The sequence below is a fragment of the Marmota flaviventris genome, chromosome 18 (assembly GCF_047511675.1).
Source record: "Marmota flaviventris isolate mMarFla1 chromosome 18, mMarFla1.hap1, whole genome shotgun sequence".
Taxonomy (NCBI): Eukaryota; Metazoa; Chordata; class Mammalia; order Rodentia; family Sciuridae; genus Marmota; species Marmota flaviventris.
Genome location: NC_092515.1, coordinates 4,703,701 through 4,724,709, shown reverse-complemented (window position 1 = coordinate 4,724,709; position 21,009 = coordinate 4,703,701). Strand labels below are relative to the sequence as shown.

At 44.2% G+C, this 21,009-nt stretch overlaps 1 pseudogene; it reads left to right on the top strand.

The window, feature by feature from the left end:
- The first annotated feature begins 17,815 nt into the window (after positions 1–17,815).
- On the top strand, positions 17,816–18,703 carry LOC114080075 (mortality factor 4-like protein 1 pseudogene; annotated as a pseudogene).
- Positions 18,704–21,009: the final 2,306 nt, after the last annotated feature.

Here is a 21,009-nt window from a genome sequence, read left to right as displayed (position 1 = left end):
AATGGTACTTGGTTGGGAAGGCTTTCTGATGCTCATAGCATCCATACAGCTTTTCTCTCATGCAAGTTCTCTGGTGAAGTGCGAGCTTTGCCTTACACTGAAGAATTGTGGACATTCACTGCACTCATAAGGTCTTCCTTCTGGGTGAACTCTGTGATATTAAGACTTGTCACCATGCTGAAAGCTTTTACAGAGTAATTATGTGCACTGTACTGGCCTCGAGGGTGAGAAGTTTCATGAACACTATAGAAAAATGATTTCCCATGATCAATGAACTCATGAGAGCTTACTGTAGCACAGTTTTTACTATTGAGAATCTGAATCTGGATTCTGTTTCAAATGTATCCTTCTTGAGTCAAATGTATGGGGTCTTTCTATGTATTGAAGAAGGTTTCTGCTCAGGAAAAACATTTCCCCCAACACATAATCTCTTCCTACAGGTTCACTTTTCTCAGCATCTCTCTGCTATGAACTGTGAACCTGATGCATTATGCCTAGGGACAGAAAGAAAATCAATGAACCCTGCCACCTTATAAACTTGAAGTACAATCCCAAGTTGATACTTGAAAAGATTCAGAAACCAATCTGATAGGCACACAATGTAAGTCTCAGACATTTGATAAAAAGATAGATTATAGGTAATAAATTAAAGGACATGGGTGTTCTCTGGCTTGGGAAAGAGACTATGAATAATTAAAAGCATAACAGAAAAGGAAGGTATATGAATATTGTAGGAGGGGAAGAGAGTTGTGTCTAACAGGATGTGAAAGAAGAGCAAATGAGAAAAAGCACTGGCAACAAATGAATAGTCAGAGGCTGACTCCAGGGTAGGGAAGAGAGGGTGGGCTCCCCCTCAGAGTCATATGTGGAAAAATGGGAAGAGGAAGAGGCACTATTCATACTGAAAATCACTTTTCGCTCACTCTTACATCACCTCCAAATGTTTAGAGTGTGAGAAAAATACCAAAATAACAAGGACAACAACCCATCAGTGGCCACCCGGGACTTGACTTCCACCAGTTCTATTGCATTGGTTTTACTCTCCTGGACTCTGTTGACTCAGAATTCTCTCCTTGTATTCCTTGTTCTTTCTCCAACTGCCACTGCTGCTGACATTATAGCCTGAAAACCTATAAAGCAATAATCATGGAGAAGTTGACAGTTTTAGGGCCTGGGAAAGAAAAGTTCTATTTCAGGGATGCAGAAAATGGAGACTTTTCATTTGGAAAGTGAAATTGCATAAGCCATTGTATGACTATGAAAAAAATAAGTTCTATCACCTGTAAAAATCCAAGTCCAAAATCATTAAATGTACTTGAGCCCCCATATTTGCAGCTATATAGAAAACACGGGCAATTAATCAGCTTACACTGATAGAGCTAGGAAAGTTATCTTTACTCATTGGTAGTAGGTTGTTGCAATTTTCCAACATTACATCTGGTAGAGAATCTTCTGAACATGGTAGGATACCTGCCACTCCTCCCAGGTGAAGTCCACTTGAGCCACACTCTTAAATGACAGTAAACTCTATGATAACAATGCTTTTAAATCCAGAGTTCAGAAAATGGAATAAAATATACAAAACCTAAAAAATAGTATTCTGATATTTTTATTATGAACTTGCCAACCATTTCTTTGTACTTAATTTTGATTTAAACACTGGGAATTAATTAAAATGATCATTTCTTTGCATATTCTTCATTCACTTCTTTTCTCATTCATCAATCATCCAATGTACAATGTCATTATAACGGAATTACTTAAAAATCATCTGCAACCCTCCGCAGCATTTAATGTTACCCACTGTACATACTGCAATAAAAATATAAAAAAAGTCCTAGCACCAGGTAGCTTCTGGTCTTGCAGAGAGTTGCAGTTACACTTTTTTGCAGAGAGTTTATACATATCAATGTATCATGGTTTAGCAAAAGCTGTGACAGAAGTGATTACTAGCTAGGACATGGGCACAATTAGGCAAGCTGATAATAGTGCTGAAGAAACAAGCTGGAGCTACTCTTGGCATGGTCAGCAGTGTGTTCCACAGTAAATAGCAGAAGAGATGGAGGCCACAGTCTTCCAGAAGGAAACACATATGTAAAGACGTCAAATCCATGCAGGATTTAAGGAACTGCAAATAGTTCAGAGAGACAGGAGAGGAGGCCAGAGAATAGATGCCACGTGACAGGCAGGAGCAGTTCTTGGAACATGTGTGCACATCTGCTGCAGATACTCAGTAGCACCACAGTGCTTCTCATATACAAAAGTATATTCTGCTCAGAACTGCATTTTAGAAACGGATTGTGCTACATATTAAATCATGAAGCTCAAGAGCAAACAGAGCACTTACTGTATGTCATGTGTCATTCCCAACATTTACATATATCAACACATGATCTACACAACCGCCCTTATGTAAGCACCATTATTCTTTTCATAGATAAAAGGAGATTTTAAACATTTCTGGTTGTGGCAAACAGCTGACCCGGGACTTGGTCATTTTCAACAGCTTTCATGAAATGGCCAGCATTTTCAGTATGTTTACCCTGAAGCTCTGATAATTCTGTCTTATCAAAATTTTCCTCCAGAATGGTGAGTTTCAGAACTTGAGATCCACCTTGTTTCCATTATAGGAGTGACCTCATTCCAGGAAGCCAGCATCCATGGATTCAAACAATGAGCTGTTTGGTGCAGAAGTAAGAGCAAGTTCCTAAGTGTCCCAGGGATGGTTTAATCATATTATCGTGCTACATAAGGTTCACAACTCTATAAGATACAGAGTATCCCATTTTAGAGAAAAACCAAGAGAGCATAGGTCAGACACCAAGTTAAGAGGATGTGGCTGATGACCTCTGCACAAGGATTAAGATGCAAACCTTCAGAACTGGTAAAACCTCTGAGGGTAGGCAGGATTATCAGGATTCTTCTTGTTTTGACCAACTGAATGTGAAAAAAAATCTAGAACAGCTATTTCCTGATACACAGTGACAGAAGGGAAAAAACAAGGTGAACCCCTGTGTGCCAGAGCTACAACTTGATGCCTGGAGACTGTCCAGCCACAGCACAAGAAGGAACTCCCAAACCCTCTCTTCTTGATTTATCAGTCATTAATCTATTGAAAACTAAAATGTCTCAAAAACATAAAAAGAAAATATGGCTATACACTCGCTAGAATGGCTACAACAAAACAAAACAAAACAAGGGCCAAGGGTATGGTAGAGCACTTGCTTAGCATTCACAAAGCCCTGGGTTCAATTCCCAGCACTGCATAAATAAATAAGCACACAGAAATATTGACAGGGATGCAGAACAAAAAAGAACTTTTAAACACAGTTGGTGAAAATACAGAAAGGTACAGCCACTTTGACTTGCATATATTGTACTTTATTCATAATTTACAAAATGTGCAAAAAATTCAAAATGTTTAACAACTAAGGAATGACTCAACAGATCCTGGCAGATCTGTACCACTGAATATTACTCAGTAGAAAAATTAACTAATAATACATGTAAAATGTCAATCTAAATGAAAGAAGCCAGACACCAAAGATTGCCTACTTTAAATTATCAGAATACACATAACTACAGAAAACACACAGGAGGTTGCAAGTCAACAGAGTCAAATACAAAGAGTCACAAGAAAACTTGATATTGATGGAAATTGATATTGATGGAAATCAATGTATATGTTGATTCAATTGGTAGTTACACCATAGACATTTCTGAAAGTCATCCAATTGGTATGAAAAATTAGTAAATCTTGTGCATGTACATTATATTTCAATTAAGCCAAATTTTGCCTATAAAAATAAATCAATAAAGCAAAAATAAAGCTGTCCACCACTGTGAACAGTCTGTGTTTTAAAACTCTGCTATGAAGTCTCAAACACATACCTTTCTCAATGAGACTTTATTTTGACACAAACTCCCAATTATATATAATAGGTATTCTAACCAATGCTGATTGTTAAAGAAATAATTCTGGTTGTAAATAATTAATTTAACACTGGAAATAAAGCACAGATGCTAGGATTCCCTGGTAACATACTAATATAGCTTAAAGATAGACTCAGCCCCTTGAAACCCGACGGATTGCCTCATTTCAATGGCTTCTACTCAATACAAGGGGTCAGCATGCACTTGCTCTCTTTCTGAGGACCCTTAAAGTCAGAGGAGGCATCACAGGACCCCCCAAAGAAAAAGGTATCTTTGTCTCTTGTGTGGCATTATTTCGTGCAGCCCAGTTCCCCTGGAGTGACCCTGAGTGTTTTAGTCACAACGATTGTGACAAATGGCGTCCCTGGGTGGACTCCAAGGTGACTTTTAGAAATTTAGTGGGTTTCTGTATTTTTGTTGCTGGGGAACTCGACACCAAACAGACCATTTTTTTCCTGAAAACAGGAGATTCACGGGAATGGGTTAGAAACAGCAGAGTCTACCTGAGTCGGTGTAATTAGGAAGGTTCCCTCTGCTTTACTTTTAAGAAGAAACTAACTCGTAGTAATGATGTTGACCAATCTTTTTACCATTGTTTCTTTGTTCCCCTCTTACAAAAAACAACCCTTTACTTGTGGGAAGCCACTCCTGAAGCATCTTCACCTTGCCTTGAGCCAAGGAGATGTTGGTCTGCCATTGCAGGTTATTTTATGGCCCCTCCCACTAAGTGGATTATGTAATCTGTGTGACTTGAGTCTTTGCTGGGCTAGGAAGACTGCTCTGCTAGCTCCAGAGTTGGGCAGTTGGGTGTGACCCATTGGGAACTGGATAGCCCACCTCCTACCTTAATTGGCTAACAACATTCTGTAGAAAGCCTTTGAAGTCCCCCATATAAATAAAGCTGACAGGGGCTTGCTCTCTTTCCAGCATGGAAGCTCTACCCTTAAGGTGGAAGACGCGGCCTGCCACGACTGTTTAAAACTATTTTCTGTGTCTGTGGTTTTTCACTGTATTTTTCAGTCCCAGCCCACTCCATGCAGGAGAACCCAGCTTCCTAGGCCTGAGCGGGTGCGGGTGAGGCGTTCTGTCCCACCCAGTAGAACACTCATTCTGTTTTCTACCATAGGGCAAGTTGCAAATAAAAAAGTCAATTGTGCTTGACCACTGAGCCACATCCCCAGTCCTTTTTATTTTTTGAGATAAGAGTCTCACGTAGTTGCTTAGGGTCTCACTAAGTTGCTGAGGCTGGCTTTGAACTTGCCATCCTCTTGCCTCAGGCTCCCAACAACCAGAATTTACAGGTGTGCACCACCGAGCCCGGCTGAAATTATCTTTTGACACTACCGTAATCAGCAGGTTGCCAAGGACTTTGGCTACACCACCTCCAAAACACACCTGTAAGGTGGATATCAATTTATTCAAAGGAAAACGTATTTATAGAACATGAGTACCTTACCCAAAGTCACCAGACAAGTGGCAGGAATGACATAAAAATCTAGGCCTAACGTGACTTCAAGGTGTGAAAATAAAAATGCAAGCGTGCAAACACACTCGCCTGCAGCACGATTTTAACAACTCATGGAGCTTGGTGGTGGGCACACAGGGGACCATTTTGGTATGCTTCTAAATTTTCTGAATCCCGTCTCGGGGCCCCCGCCAGTCCCCCAGCGGTCCCCCAAGGGCTCCCTGCCTGCCTGTGCGCATGCTCCGTCCACCGACCAGCCAGGAACCCTGAGCACTGGCCCCAATCGGTCTGCAGCAAGGACCACGGTGAGGTCAGCCTAGGTCGAACACAGAGGTGCCCTTCTCTCCGACACAGGCCTGGGCGCCCCCATAGCCTGGAACCTCCTTAAACTACAGCCCCCCGCAAACCCCATTCCAGGCCACAGAGTCTTAAATGGGTGCGCAGAAGTGTAGGGTAATCTCCAGGGAGAGTACGGTTTCCCCGGGAATGGACGCCCAGGGAAACCAGACCTCCCTACACCACTTCCACTCCTGGGCCTAGTGACCGGCTCTCAGGCTGTTCTGCAGACCCAGAAGCGCCCTAGGAGGAGCTCGAAGTACCCACGCCGGGTCCTAGGCCCTGGAGGGTCAGCGCTAGGCAACATGGCCGCGCCCAGGTGGGGACCGGAAGCTGGGAGCGGCCATCTTGCAGTGACGTCACAGGAGAGCGAGACTTCCGCCCAGGCAACGGAATCCGCCCGCGGGCCGAGAAGAGAAGAAGTTACACGCGTTTTCAAGTCGTCCGGCCTAACCGCGAGGTGCCCCCCGTCACAGGCGCAGAATGGGAAAGCGGCTTCCCCCTGGAGGCTCGCAGTCCTCGTGAAGGGGCAGGAGGGTGAGGCCAGGTGGGGTGGGTGGGCCGAAGGACAGGCCTTCCCAGCAGAGCCAACCGCTGACCGAGGACGCTGCAATGCGTTGGGGAAAGTGGGCGCCGGGAGGCCAGAGCCTGGTCTGTAGGCACAAAGCCTGGTCCCCTGGGGTAAGAGGTCTGTAGGCACAGAGCCTGGTCCCCTGGGGTAAGAGGTCTGTAGGCACAGAGCCTGGAAGGGCACAGGGTGGGCTGTTCCCCGTGGGGTAAGAGGTCTGTAGGCACAAAGCCTGGGAGGGTGCTGGGTGGGCTGGTCCCTGTGAGGGTAAGAGGTCTCTAGGCACAGAGCCTGGGAGGGCGCAGGGTGGGCTGGTCCCTGTTGGGGTAAGAGGTCTGTAGGCACAGAGCCTGGAGGACGCAGGGTGGGGCTGGTCCCTGTTGGGGTAAGAGGTCTGTAGGCACAGAGCCTGGGAGGGTGCTGGGTGGGGCTGGTCCCTGTTGGGGTAAGAGGTCTGTAGGCACAGAGCCTGGAGGACGCAGGGTGGGGCTGGTCCCTGTTGGGGTAAGAGGTCTGTAGGCACAGAGCCTGGGAGGGCGCTGGGTGGGGCTGGTCCCTGTTGGGGTAAGAGGTCTGTAGGCACACAGCCCTGGGAGGGCACAGGGTGGTCTGGTCCCTGTGAGGGTAAGAGGTCTGTAGGCACAGAGCCTGGGAGGGCGCTGGGTGGGCATGGCCCCTGTGAGGATAAGAGGGGGAATGCAGTGTGCAGTGGGCGCTGCCAGCCACCATCTGCGAAAAGAAGGTGGCTTGGCGACCTGCCCGGTGTTGCTTACTGTGAATGTGGTCATATAAGTGTGGGCTTTCTTTTTAAGGATAAATAGCCCAGCATTGTTGAGTCACTTTTGATGAAGTGTTTTGAATTTGGAGGATGTTACCAGAAATTGGCCCAGCTAATTTGTCAGATAGCCCTCCATTTTTCTTGTGTAGTCTTGTAGGTGTGTATCGATTTTCAAACTTTCCAAAGAACCAGTGAACAAGGTGAGAAACAAACTGGTAGAGGGTAGGGTGTGGTGAGCCGCTTCTGCTGTTTCTGCAGACTATGGTCGCCATTAGTAGATGGCGCCGGCTTCCACTGTGGTCTGTGACAAACAACTCCTTATCTAGGAGAGTTGGCACATGATTTTTCACCACCCTGTGAGAAAGCTCCACGCGGCAGCTTTGCATTGGGGCTTGGGATGCTTTATTAAGGCTGGGAGGGGCATCCGAGAGTTAGAAGAAGAAATATCAAGGACCTGAATAAACTGCTGAAAGAAGATTCCTGAGTTGCGTCTTCCTTGTGGGCAAGGGGTCGCGACAAGTGGTGCCGAAACCCGGGAACCAGAACTTTCAGCAGTCAGGGGTGGTGCACCGGTTAGTCCCAGGTAAGTGGGATCCGCGACCAAAGCAGGGTTAGTCCCAGGTAAGTGGGATCCGCGACCAAAGCGGGGTTAGTCCCTAGTAAGTGGGATCCGCGACCAAAGCGGGGCAGCTCCTCTGTAAACACAGAGAGAGCCTTACATTTTATTGCAGCTGCACTGTGTACTTTCGCTTTTGTTTTTTGTGCTTCTTTTGTTGTTGTGTCATGGGTGCCGCATCTTCAAGTCCGCTTCTCCTGGCCCTAGATGGCCTGTTACGTTCCAAGGGCCTGGAAGTGAAACATAGTACTTTACAGAGATTTTTACAGAAGATAGATATCGCTGCACCGTGGTTTGCATTTTCGGGCAGCCTTACTGTACCTAGTTGGGATAAATTAGGCAAAGATCTTGACTTTGCTTCTGAGCAGGGCATATTAGAGGGTGGGGTGATACCCCTTTGGAAAATGGTCCGTAGTTGCCTTACAGATGGCAGATGTCAGGAAGCACTTACTAAAGGACAGGAGGTTTTAGAGTAATTACATGAGGAGAAATCGGAGACGGCAGATAGTGAGGTGTCTCAGCAGGATGGGAGTGTGCGGAGCATGAAACAGGGGAGGAGACGATTGTATCCAGATCTCAGTACGCTGCGCACACCCCCATGCGAAAGTGGGTCAGAGGAGGAGGAAGAGGAGGAGGAAGAGCTCGGGAGGCTGTCTCGTCAGCTAGGGAGTTTAGCTGTAGGAGAAGGGAACAGAAATAAACAAGGGCTCAAGAAAAGCGATCCCCCGGATCCACCGCCGTATGGTGGGGGCGTTTCGGGGAGAGCTTTCCATGCCCGAACATGGAGGGCTGTTCACGCTGAGATGGGTCTTGCTTATCCAGTTTTTCAGGATGACAACAGGGGAAGAGTCCATGAACCCTTAGATTTTAAAATTGTGAAGACCCTGGCGGAGTCTGTACGCACTTATGGGGTGGATGCCGCCTTCACGCTGACTCAGGTGGAGAGTCTGTCTAGATACTGCATGACTCCCTCTGATTGGGCTAGCCTTGTTCGGGCTTGTGTTTCCCCGGGTAAATATTTGGACTGGAGAGCATTCGTGCTAGAGGGCGCAATAGAGCAGGCTGCCCAAAACCATGCAGCGGGACACCCCCATTGGGACAAGGATATGCTCTTGGGGCAGGGTAGATTTGCAAATCAACAGACAGGATTTCCTCTTGAGGCATATGATCAAATTAACAACATTTGCATTTGGACATGGAAGTCGCTTCCAAATAGAGGAGAGGTGTCTGGTAATTTGACCAAGATTCTACAAGGCCCTACAGAACCCTTTTCAGATTTTGTAGCAAGGATGGTGGATGCCGCTGGAAAGATTTTTGGGGATCCTGATAGAGCCATGCCCCTTATCAAACAATTGGTCTTTGAGCAGTGCACCAAGGAATGTAAAGCGGCAATCACTCCTTATAAAAATAAGGGCATAGAAGCATGGATGAAAGTGTGTAGAGAGATTGGAGGACCTTTAACTAACGCAGGTCTTGCAGCTGCTGTCCTTCGGATGGCAAAAGGGGGCAGTCCTGGTGCCGGAACATGCTTCCATTGTGGTCAGCCCGGTCATTTCAGACGTGAATGTCCTAAAAAAGACAATTTTACTGGACCCCCTCATGGTGGCCCTTCCAATGGCCTTCGTCAACCGGGGCTATGTCCAAAATGTAAAAAGGGAAAGCATTGGGCAAAAGAGTGTAGATCAGTGAAGGACATCAATGGACAGCCTATTTCAGCTGGGCCAAAAAACGGCCGAAGGGGCCCCCGACCCCAGGGCCCACAAATATATGGGGCAGTGGAGAATGTCACACCCGAACCCGAGACATGGCCATCTCTACGCCATCCCATGAGACGCGGAGAGCCACTACAGGTGCCGCGGGATTGGACCTCTGTTCCACCTCCAGGCTCGTATTAACACCTAAGATGGGAGTCCAATTGGTGGAAACCGAGTTTAAAGGGCCTTTACCACCTGGCACTGTAGGGTTGCTAATTGGACGTGCATCCTCTATCTTACAAGGTCTTCATGTCTTTCCTGGAGTCATTAGCCCTGATACTGTGGGAGCAGTAAAGGTTATGGTGGAGGCTCCAAGGGGCATTGTGTCTATTTCCCCAGGAGACCGGATTGCCCAATTGCTAATTCTACCCAGTCTGCATACCCGCTTTCCTGCTGATTCCTTTTTAAGGACAAGTGATGAGATTGGAGTCACCGGAGGGAATTCTGTTTATTTGTCTTTAGATATGAATGACCGTCCTACTTTAAACTTAACCATAGAAGGCAAATCAATTTTGGGATTGCTAGATACTGGAGCAGATCGTAGTATAATTGCACAAAAGGACTGGTCAAAAGGGTGGCCGGTGCAGCTCTCAGATCAATCACTAAGAGGTTTGGGATATGCCCAAGCCCCTCAAATCAGCTGTAGACATCTATCTTGGAAGGACCCAGAAGGACACAATGGCACCTTTCAGCCTTATGTACTTGATTTACCTATCTCTTTATGGGGTCGTGATCTGATGAAAGACATGGGGTTCACTCTTAGTAATGACTATTCCCCAGTGTCTCAACAGATGATGCAAAATATGGGGTATAGGCCAGGTCTAGGACTAGGAAAACATCTACAGGGGCGTAGGCATCCTGTGCAAGGTCATCAAAAGCTTAACAGATTTGGTCTGGGTTTTTCCTAGGGGCCACTGGGGCTCAAATACCCATAACATGGCTCACCGAGGAGCCTGTTTGGGTGCCTCAGTGGCCTCTTCCCTCGGTTAAATTGGCAGCAGCCCATAATTTAGTCAAAGAACAACTTGACTTGGGTCACATCCAACCTTCTACTTCTCCATGGAATACTCCCATATTTGTTATTAGGAAAAAATCAGGAAGGTGGCGCCTACTGCATGATTTACGAGCAGTTAATGCTCAAATGCAACTTATGGGGCCCATTCAAAGAGGGCTGCCTCTGCTCTCCTCTGTTCCTCAGGGCTGGCATATTATTGCTATTGACATTAAAGACTGTTTCTTTTCTATTCCTTTGCATCCTAAAGACTCACAGCGTTTTGCCTTCACCCTTCCCTCGTGTAACCATGAGGAACCAGATCAAAGGTTTGAGTGGGTAGTGTTGCCGCAGGGAATGGGTAATAGTCCCACGATGTGCCAGATGTATGTGGGGAAGGCACTCGCACCTCTCAGACATAAGTATTCCTCCATCAAGATCATTCATTATATGGATGATGTGTTATTGGCCGCTAAATTAGAGCAGACAGTTAATGAGGCCTATGAAGAATTAGTAAAGCTGTTAGCTCAATATGGGCTACATATCGCACCTGAAAAGGTTCAAACGGGGAATTCTATTGAGTATTTGGGAGCAATAATTGGGTATGACAAATTGAAACCACAAAAAATCACCATAAGAACTCAGGATCTCCAAACTCTGAATGATTTTCAAAAACTGCTGGGAGATATTAATTGGATAAGGGGATATTTACATATTCCTAATGGTGTGCTCCAGCCTTTGTATGCTACCCTTAAGGGTGATCCAGATCTTGCTTCTCCTCGTAGCCTCACCAAAGAGGCTAGGGCGGCCCTTGTAACAGTAGAAGAAGCTATACAACATGCTACTCTATGCAGGCTCCAGAGTAATAAACCTTTCCAGTTATGTGTGCTTGCCACTATGCGGCAGCCTACTGGAGTACTGTGGCAAGATGGGCCTTTACTATGGATCCACCCACATATATCCCCAGGAAAATCCTTAGAATACTATCCTGATGCTGTTGCAGCGTTAGCACTTAAAGGGATTCAACAAAGCATTCAATTTTTCGGACAATCACCTTCTTCTCTTATTATACCCTATACTAAGACTCAACTTAATGTTTTGTGTGCTACTCTAGACAACTGGGCTATTCTATGTTGCTCGTTTCAAGGGGATATTGATAATCATTACCCTTCCCATCCATTACTCCATTTTGTTAAAGAACATCCCATCATTTTCCCTAAGGTAACTTCACCCAATCCAATTCCGGGGGCTGTTAATATTTTCACTGATGGTTCCAAGTCTGGAATGGGAGCTTATGTAATTAATGATTCTCCCCCTGTTCAGCATCAATTTGCTCCTGGAAATCCACAATGGGTTGAACTGCAAATTGTTATTGAGGTTTTTAAACAGTGTCCTTTTCCTTTTAATCTTATCTCGGACTCCATTTATGTGGTACAAGCACTCAAAGTCCTGGAGGCAGTGGGAGCTATTAGTAATGCCCATAATGTATCTGCTTACTTTAATCAGCTTCAACAGCTTATCTGTAGCCGCACTGCTCCTTTTTATCCAATGCACATCCGGGCTCACACCTCTCTTCCTGGTCCGTTATCACAGGGTAATGCCTGTGCGGACTCAGCCACTAGAGGCCAGTTGATATGCTTGGCTTCCTCCTTAGAGGGGGCTAAATTATTTCACCAAAATTTCCATGTTAATGCTTTAACGCTGCGCAGGCGTTTTTCCATTTCCAGAGCGGATGCTCGTCAGATAGTATTACAATGTCCCCATTGTGTCACATTTCTTCATCCCCCTACTTATGGAGTGAACCCACGGGGATTGAAGCCATTGGTTGTCTGGCAAATGGATGTGACGCACATACCTGACTTTGGTAACCTCAAGTATGTACATGTTTCTGTTGATACGTGCTCTGGAGTTATTCATGCCTCTGCTTTGTCGGGAGAAAAGGCACGTAATGTTATTACTCATTGCCTAGAAGCATGGGCAGCATGGGGTGCTCCTGCATCCCTTAAGACTGATAATGGACCTGCTTATACTGGCAGACAATTTACATCCTTTTGTTCTACCATGGGAGTGCAACTTACTCATGGTCTGCCTTACAATCCTCAAGGACAAGGCATTGTTGAGCGTGCTCATCACACCTTAAAGGAAACTTTACAAAAACAAAAAGGGGGAATAGGAGCTGAACACACTCCTAAAGAACGCCTGTCCTTAGCTCTCTTTACCATTAATTTTTTGAATTTGGATATTCATGGTCACTCTGCGGCTGATAGACATGTGTCCCCTCAGCCCTCTGTGATTGGCTATGTTAAGTGGAAGGATGTTCTTACGGGCCAATGGAACGGCCCCGACCCCGTGCTGACATGGGCACGAGGATCTGTATGTGTTTTTCCCCAGGATCGCACGGAGCCGTTGTGGGTCCCTGAACGCCTGACAAGAAGAGTCTTGACATCAACCGACCAGCAACAAGAGATACCACAGCAATCCCGTGATGAGGATCTTCACTCTGCTACGTGCTCTGGTTCTGGTGCTGGTGCCGATGGCACAGACGACACCAATGCAGTGGTGGGCAGTGGCACGGGCTTGGCCAATGCCGATGCCGGTTCCTGGTAGTTCTAGTGTCCTCCCCACTCTTTTCTCTAACTCATGTGAGATGTCTGCTCCCTGTGCCTCTCCTAGAGGGGACATGGAGAGCGTTTTTAATCAATCTCAGGTTAATCTCACAGGAGTTTTTTGTTTCAGCCTTGGAAACGCTAATTGCATTAGCCTTAAGACTAAAAATTTGACTAACTGGGAGGACCCATTGCGGTCCAATCAGGTCTCAGGGAGTATTATTAATGCCGTACTGAGCCAAGTAGTTTCGGGGAAGCAATCAGGTTCAGGGACCCCTGCAAATAGCTCTGCTTTAAACATAACTACCTTGGCTATGATCTCCAAGGTGCTAATCCCAGTGCCTCCTTCTTCTAATAGTACTTACAATGCCACTCATTTCAAGGCCTCTCCTTACTGTACCCCTAATCTTGGTTTCCCCCCAACATTTACGCCTTGTCAGGATCATTCTTGGGAGAAACTTCAAGTTGCTAAGGGTTTCTCCTTTTCCCCCTCTCTTAAGAGGTATGTTTATAACTTTAACCATAGTGCCAACTCCTCTACAGGAGTAGGTTGGTCCTGGTTTCAATGGCTGATTTCCAATGAGAAGGGGGCCTCAGCCGATATTTCTGCATTGGCTCAATTGCTGGGAGCCAGAAGTTGGCTGGCTAATGTTTCTGGCACTGTTAGGGAGAGTGAACGAGGTAAGAGACTTACATCTGTTTCATTCAATTCTTTGCTATATAATGCCACATTGCCCCCTGCAAGGGTCTGCATCCAATCCCCGTTCTTGCTCCTTTTGGCTAATGATACCTCGTCGGGGATGCTGGATTGTTCTAGTGTTACCTGTCTCTTATCTGAGTGTTGGAATGGTTCTTGGACTGTAGCAGTGGTTATGAAAATTCCAACTTTTGTCCCAATCCCAGTCACTGCGGACCCAGATAAATTCCCCATTGTTGAGCTACTTAGAATCCGCAGGGATTTTGGAATTACGGCAGCTATAGTGACAGCTGTGGCAGTGTCTGCTGCTGCAGCGGTTATGGCCAGAGTGGCCATGGCCAGTCAAGTACAAACTGCTGCCACCATTAATCAAGTTGTTCAACAAACTTCCACTATACTTGAATCCCAAAATACAATTAATCAACATATTTTGTCAGGGATTTTAGCTGCCAACCAAAGAATAGATTTACTCCAAGCTCAGGTAGAAGAATTGGCTGACTTGGTGCTTTTGGGTTGTGTTGACCAACGTGCACATTTATGCATAACCTCTGTCAGATTTAATGATTCCAGGAATGCCTCCCGCATCATTGGCGAATATTTGGCCGGAAATTGGTCCATGGCAGCGGAAGACATGATCCAGTCTCAACTAACCCAGATAGCTGTCTTGAACAGTACCCGTGTCGATCCCGTGACTTTGGGTCAATTCACGGATTGGATATTTTCTGCTTTTTCCTTCTTCAAAGAGTGGGTGGGGGTAGGCATTTTTGGTGCAATGTGTTGCTTCGGTGTTGTACTTTGTTTGTGGCTTCTCTGTCACCTTAAAACTCGCCATGCACAAGAAAAGGCTATGATTGTACAGGCTCTTGCGGCCTTAGAAAATGGCAACTCACCTCAAGTCTGGCTTGCGCATCTTAAGCAGTAAACCTTTGACATGGTCGTTACACCCCAAGTTATTATAACATTGCACTGGGATCGACATGTCTTTCCTTGTTATTCTCTTAGTGTTGGAAAGCCCTTGCACTCTGCCGGTCTTACTGCCATTGCACGCAGATGGGTTTCCACACTAGTGCTTTTCTATTGTCTTAAAGTCCGTGCCTTTCTTTCAGGGTGCTGTCAACTTGTTTGTCATTATAAACAGCCACAGTTCAGCCTCACCTATCCCCCTTCATCACGATACAGGATGCAAGGCAAGGCACTGCACTTGGGTGATCCTTGACGTGGACCTCAAGGAGAGCATGTCCTATTGCATGTGGGTTAGACGCGTCCACGCCCCGCCCCACGAAAAAAGGCGTCGGCTGATATGGCCTCGGGTCTGGGGAAGGGCCCTCCTTAGGACTGAGTCATACTATGCAGCCACTTCTGCACAGTGGGATAGGACCTCTACTCTCGCCTGTATTGTTTTAAGAAAACAGAAAGGGGGAACTGTGGTGAGCCGCTTCTGCCGTTTCTGCAGACTATGGTCGCCATTAGTAGATGGCGCCGGCTTCCACTGTGGTCTGTGACAAACAACTCCTTATCTAGGAGAGTTGGCACATGATTTTTCACCACCCTGTGAGAAAGCTCCACGCGGCAGCTTTGCATTGGGGCTTGGGATGCTTTATTAAGGCTGGGAGGGGCATCCGAGAGTTAGAAGAAGAAATATCAAGGACCTGAATAAACTGCTGAAAGAAGATTCCTGAGTTGCGTCTTCCTTGCGGGCAAGGGGTCGCGACAGTAGGGGTCAGAGGGAGTGTAAAGCAGCAGCCTAAAGCATGGCAGGAAAATCATGGATTGTGCAGTGCGCCACGTGGTGAAGAGGCTTGCTGCTGGGTGTGGAAATCATGGCGCTCAGCAGAAGAGCTCTGAGGTGATGCCATTGGAACTCCAGCATGTCAGTAGGCTGGTGGCCGCATAACGGGTACACATGATGCTTTGACTATATCCCTTGTGGCTTTGAAACTTAGATGTTTATTCTTTTCCCAACCTTCCTTTTTCTGAAAACCGTTTCCTCATTGTTGGATTGGTGTCAGTGTCAAGGACCAGGCTTTTGGCAACAGCCATTCCACAGCAAGTAAGCACATCAGAACAAGGAAGAGAATCCCCTTCCTCCATACCAGGTAATTTCCCTCATGATAAAGCCAAAGACTGGCCTTGGCTAGCTCCATTAGCCATAAATAGGTCTCAGAAGGAAAGATGTGGGTTAGTAATTGTTACTGATATACTAGGCTTATCTTGTGGAACTAGTTTTTGCACTTTGTGACATTCCTTCCTTTGAAGTATGTGGCGCTGTGCCATGTTTTTTAGTAATCTGTTGTGTGTATCCGTGCTTTGTGAATCTGCTCATTCAACATAATTGCCAAGCACTTAACTCCCTTTTCATAGGTCAGCATTTTCTGCATCCTTTATTAAAGGACCATTCACACTGTTTGGGGAAGAGAGCGATCCACAGTGCTTCCTGTGTCCTTATTTATTCCCCTCCAAAGGAAGACAGTCAGTTTACCAGAATGGTTTGTATGTGGATGGATTATAGCATTTCCTTTCTCTGTGGCTAACTATAGGTAGGTGAGATATGGATAGAGGAGATCAGTCCCTAGAGGCATGCCCTGGAATGGTTCATCTTCCCTGGGGCCTCTTCCCCAATCTCTGCATTCTGGAAACCATGCTTCAGCAGCTTCTCTCCACCAGACCCTTCCACCATATGTTCTGCCTCACCTCATGGCCAAAGCAATGGTCAGTGGACTGCAGGATGCCACCCATAAAGCTACTTGAGTGGTCTTTTACTTGGTACCGAGCCTTGGGGGACTTAGGTCTCCCATTGGGAACAATCCTGGCATTCCCATATGTAGATGCCCAGGGCATGATATCTCTACTAGTGGGACAGTTCTTGTAGCTCTGGAGTTGGGCGTAACCCATTGGGAACTAGACAGCCCTCCCATAACCGTATTTGGCAAAGAACATATCATAAAAAACATTGGCTGTTCCCCCATATAAATAAAGCAAGTGTGGGCTCCATTGCTCTCTTTGTTTCCAGTGTGGAAGTTCGATCCTTAAGATTAAAGAGTATCCCGTCTTCAGTTTTGAAAATTACTTCCCAAGTACTGTGTTTTTTTTCACAGTTTTCTTCTTTTAGTTTTTTTTTTTAATCTTAAGTTTTAGGTGGACACAACATCTTTATTTTACATTTATGTGGTGTTGAGGATCGAACCCAATGCTCTTGCATGCTAGGTGAGTACTCTATGGCTGAGCCACAACCCCAGCCCCCCTTTTTTTTATGTTTTTTTACACGGCCAGCCCATTTCATGCAGAGGAACCCAAATTCCATCACCTGTGCGGGACACGGGTGAGAACAGACCAAGTACTAAACCTCTGAAACTGTGAGCCCCAAATTACCTTTTCTTCCCCTGAGTTGTTCTTGTCAGGTATTTTGGTCACAGTAAGGAAAATCTGACTAACACAATGATGGAAATGCAGAGATTGCTTACAATTATGGGATGGGGCAGGAGCAGTGGCTATGTGGGTTGCAGTGCTGAGGTCTGTCTGTACTGGCAAATGGGGCCAAGGATGTAGAGCTGGCTGTGCCTGACAGCATGCCTGAGAAAAAATTCAATATGGTAGAGAGTTGGGGTGTAACGGGGATGATGGCCAGCGCCTCATTGGGATGTTCTTTTTCCTTCCCAGGTGGGTGGAAGCCACCCTAAAACTTAAAGTCTCAAATAATTAGGAACAAAACACAAATAGTCAGAAATACATTTACAAAAGCGAAGCCCTGGAATTAGACAAAGGATGACTCTGGTGGCTTATTTAAGGGGGTACTTCAAGGGCAGGGATGAGGTTCAAGGGCAGAGTCTTGCTTTGTGATGTTTAGTAGTCAGGATCTCAGGTGCTGTGTGGGATCTTTGGCAGAACTTGAGGGGGAAGTTCACCTGCATCAGCCAGTCAATCCCTGTGGGGGTGCCATGGGAAGTTCCCAATGCTAGACTTTTTTGCTCACTAGGCTACAATGTGCAACATAGTCCACACTCAGCCTGTGGATGGCTTGTGACGGGTCAGTAGTTGGGGGTGACAGGAGAAGGTGGAGGTGGTGAATCACAAATGACACCCAAACAGGACCTGAAGTTGAAATTCCAGGAGGGTGTGTGAGTGCTGTGCTTTCACGGGCCTCTCCTTTATGAAGCAAAGTGTGTGAAGGTTGCCGTAAAGGACATCCAAGTGACATACTTTATACATTACGGTGGTTGAAATAAAAACTGCTGTGAATGAATTCCAGAGAGCAGAGCACTCAAGTTCATGGACACCAATCTGCAGAAACAGTGAGAACTCCAAAAAGCCATTCAGGTGCCGTATGCAGAGGGGACGGTGAGAGGAGCTGCTCCAGGAAAGAAGACATGTGGGCGGCATTAGAAAGAAGCTGAAGTGAAAACAAAAAGAACAAACCGAAAACATGGAAATGGAGATGGTGGCAGAATCAAGTGAGAGATCTCAGCCTCATCAGAACAGGGCCCAGGTAGAATCTTCTGTTCAAAGTGAGAAAACATTGATGAACAGAATCAAAGTTTAAAACTCCTGAAACTTTAAAACATGGCTTGTTGATGATTGGGGCTTCATTCTGAGAAGAAAAACAAAACAAAACAGCTCTTCCTTTCAAAAAGAATGGATTCTATTCTAGAGGATTATGCAAGTTACTAGAAATCTTGAGGAAACAGATTATTACTTAGGAGTAGGCTCTTCATGAAGTTGTGACAGGAATAAAAGAATACTTTAATGTGATATTGGGCACTCAGTTTTCTACAAATGTGAGAGACTGGAGGACATTTAAATCCTCTCAGGTCATCCTGATGCACAGTGTCCTAGTGTGTGGAGCATCTACTGAGGCTGTTTGTACAAGTTGGAACAAGGTTGGCGTCTGTACCTCTGGATGGGAAGAGCCTTGCTTCATCACTGAGTCATCTTCATGGTTTCCTTAAATTTGCTTTCACATGATGTTAAATGGAAAAGGCAAGTTGAAGAACAGTGAACATAGTATATGAAATAAATTTGGGAAGTGCTTACTTCATACTTAGTCTAATTTAGACTATTCTTCTAGAATAATTCATCCCTATGCTGGTTTTCATTTTAATTTATTTCTTCATCAAGAAATATTGAGTGTTTTGTAGTGCAGGCTTTATGGTTATGAATTCTTTTAGTTTTTGCTTATCATTGAAGGTTTTTAATTCATCTTCAATTCTGAAGGGAAATCTGACTGTATATAGTAATCTTTGTTGGCACCCATTTTCTTTCAGGCTTAGTATATATTATTCCAAGCCCTCCTGGCTTTTAGGGTTTGAATTGGGAAATCAATTGATATCCAAATTTAGGAAATAGAAATATAATTAATACATAAGAATTATTAAAAATTGTTATTATTTTTGATATTTTTCCATCAATTAAATATAATTTTTCAAAAAGAAGCTTTAAAATTGGAACTTAAGGTATTTGAAAACATTTTCCTCAGAAAATACCAATAAGGTATTATTGGTATTTGAAAACATTTACCATCTAATAAAAAAATGTATGAATCTTAATTTATTAAAAATTAGTCCTTTTTCAAATAGTAAGAATTACTAGGCATAAGGAGTTATTTTATTGGAATGAGAGTAGACTACTGTTTGAGTAAGTTTTTGTCATCTCAATGTATGGGCAACAATCTTGGTTTATATTAGCATAATAATATCTGTTCTTAGGGCAAATCTTGAAATGTTTTTAAATTGATTTTTTCTATATATTTATAACCAATTTAGCTACACATAAACCTGTTCTCCAATTACTTTAACCTCCTACATCATCTATCTAGATCTTTTGTACAATCATAAAGATTTCTCTATCCAGAGAAACCTTGTAATCATTAAAGTCTTGAATATATAAAGACCTTTTTACTCAGAAATGTTTTCTTTCTTTCTTTCTTTTAGGACTCTCCAACTTTTGTTCTATGTGGAAGCATTTCTTTATCTCCTTCCAGAATTCTTCCTCTTGGTTATATTTTTGAGCAATTCCTGTAAATCTGAGAATCCAGATAAGTTGTTATATCTTGATAGGAAGAAATATTTCAATGGAAATGTAGCCAGATTTTTTTGGACACCTTTATTGATAAAATTATATATGCTTACCACTTTATGAAAACTTGAACACTAGAAGTTAAGATTACTTGATGATTGCATGTTAAATTTATAATTTAATAAGAATCCCTTGAAAATAGGTATTTATATAATGAATTACTTTGACTGTGAACATCCCCAACTGTAAAAGGCAGGGCATCAGGTAAGTGTACATAATAATATAAGTTATGGGTTTCTTTTTGAAGAAAATCTGTTAGAAGCAAATAAAGATATATTTTAATTACCTTATAAATTACAATCTTATATAGATTATTGAATTAGCTGCAAAAATGTGTGTTAAGAATGAAGACATTAATTATCCAATTTAAATTAAATTTTATTAAATCACATGATTTAAAAGTATTTTGATCCATTTTTATTTTACTTTAAATATTATGAATGCCCTCTTTTATCTGCATAGACTTTGACATTCTGTAATGCTATAGTTAAAGCTTCATCCCAGGGTTTCATAAACTGACTTCCAGACCACTCATGTATAATCGAATCAAGCCTTTATTTTTTTATTTTTTAAATTTCTTTCTTTTTTTATTAGTTGTTCAAAGCATTACAAAACTCTTGACATATCATATTTCATATATTTGATTCAAGTGGGTTATGAACTCCCATTTTCACCCCGTATACAGATTGCAGAATCACATTGGTTACACATCCACGTTTATACATACTGCCATACTAGTGTCTGTTGTATTTTGCTGCCTTTCCTATCCCCTACTATCCCCCCTCCCCTCCCCTCCCCTCCCATCTTCTGTCTCTACCCCATCTACTGTAATTCATTTCTCTCCTTGTTTTTTTTCCCTTTCCCCTCACCACCTCTTATATGTAATTTTGTATAACAGTGAGGGTCTCCTTCCATTTCCATGCAATTTCCCTTTTCTCTCCCTTTGCCTCCCACCTCTCATCCCTGTTTAATGGTAATCATCTTTCATGCTCTTCCTCCCTTCTCTGTTCTTAGTTGCCCTCCTTATATCAAAGAAGACATTGTTTTTTAGGGATTGGCTAGCTTCACTTAGCATAATCTGCTCTAATTCCATCCATTTCCATTGAAATGCCATGATTTTGTTATTTTTTAGTGCTGAGTAATACTAAATTGTGTATAAATGCCACATTTTTTTATCCATTCATCTATTGAAGGGC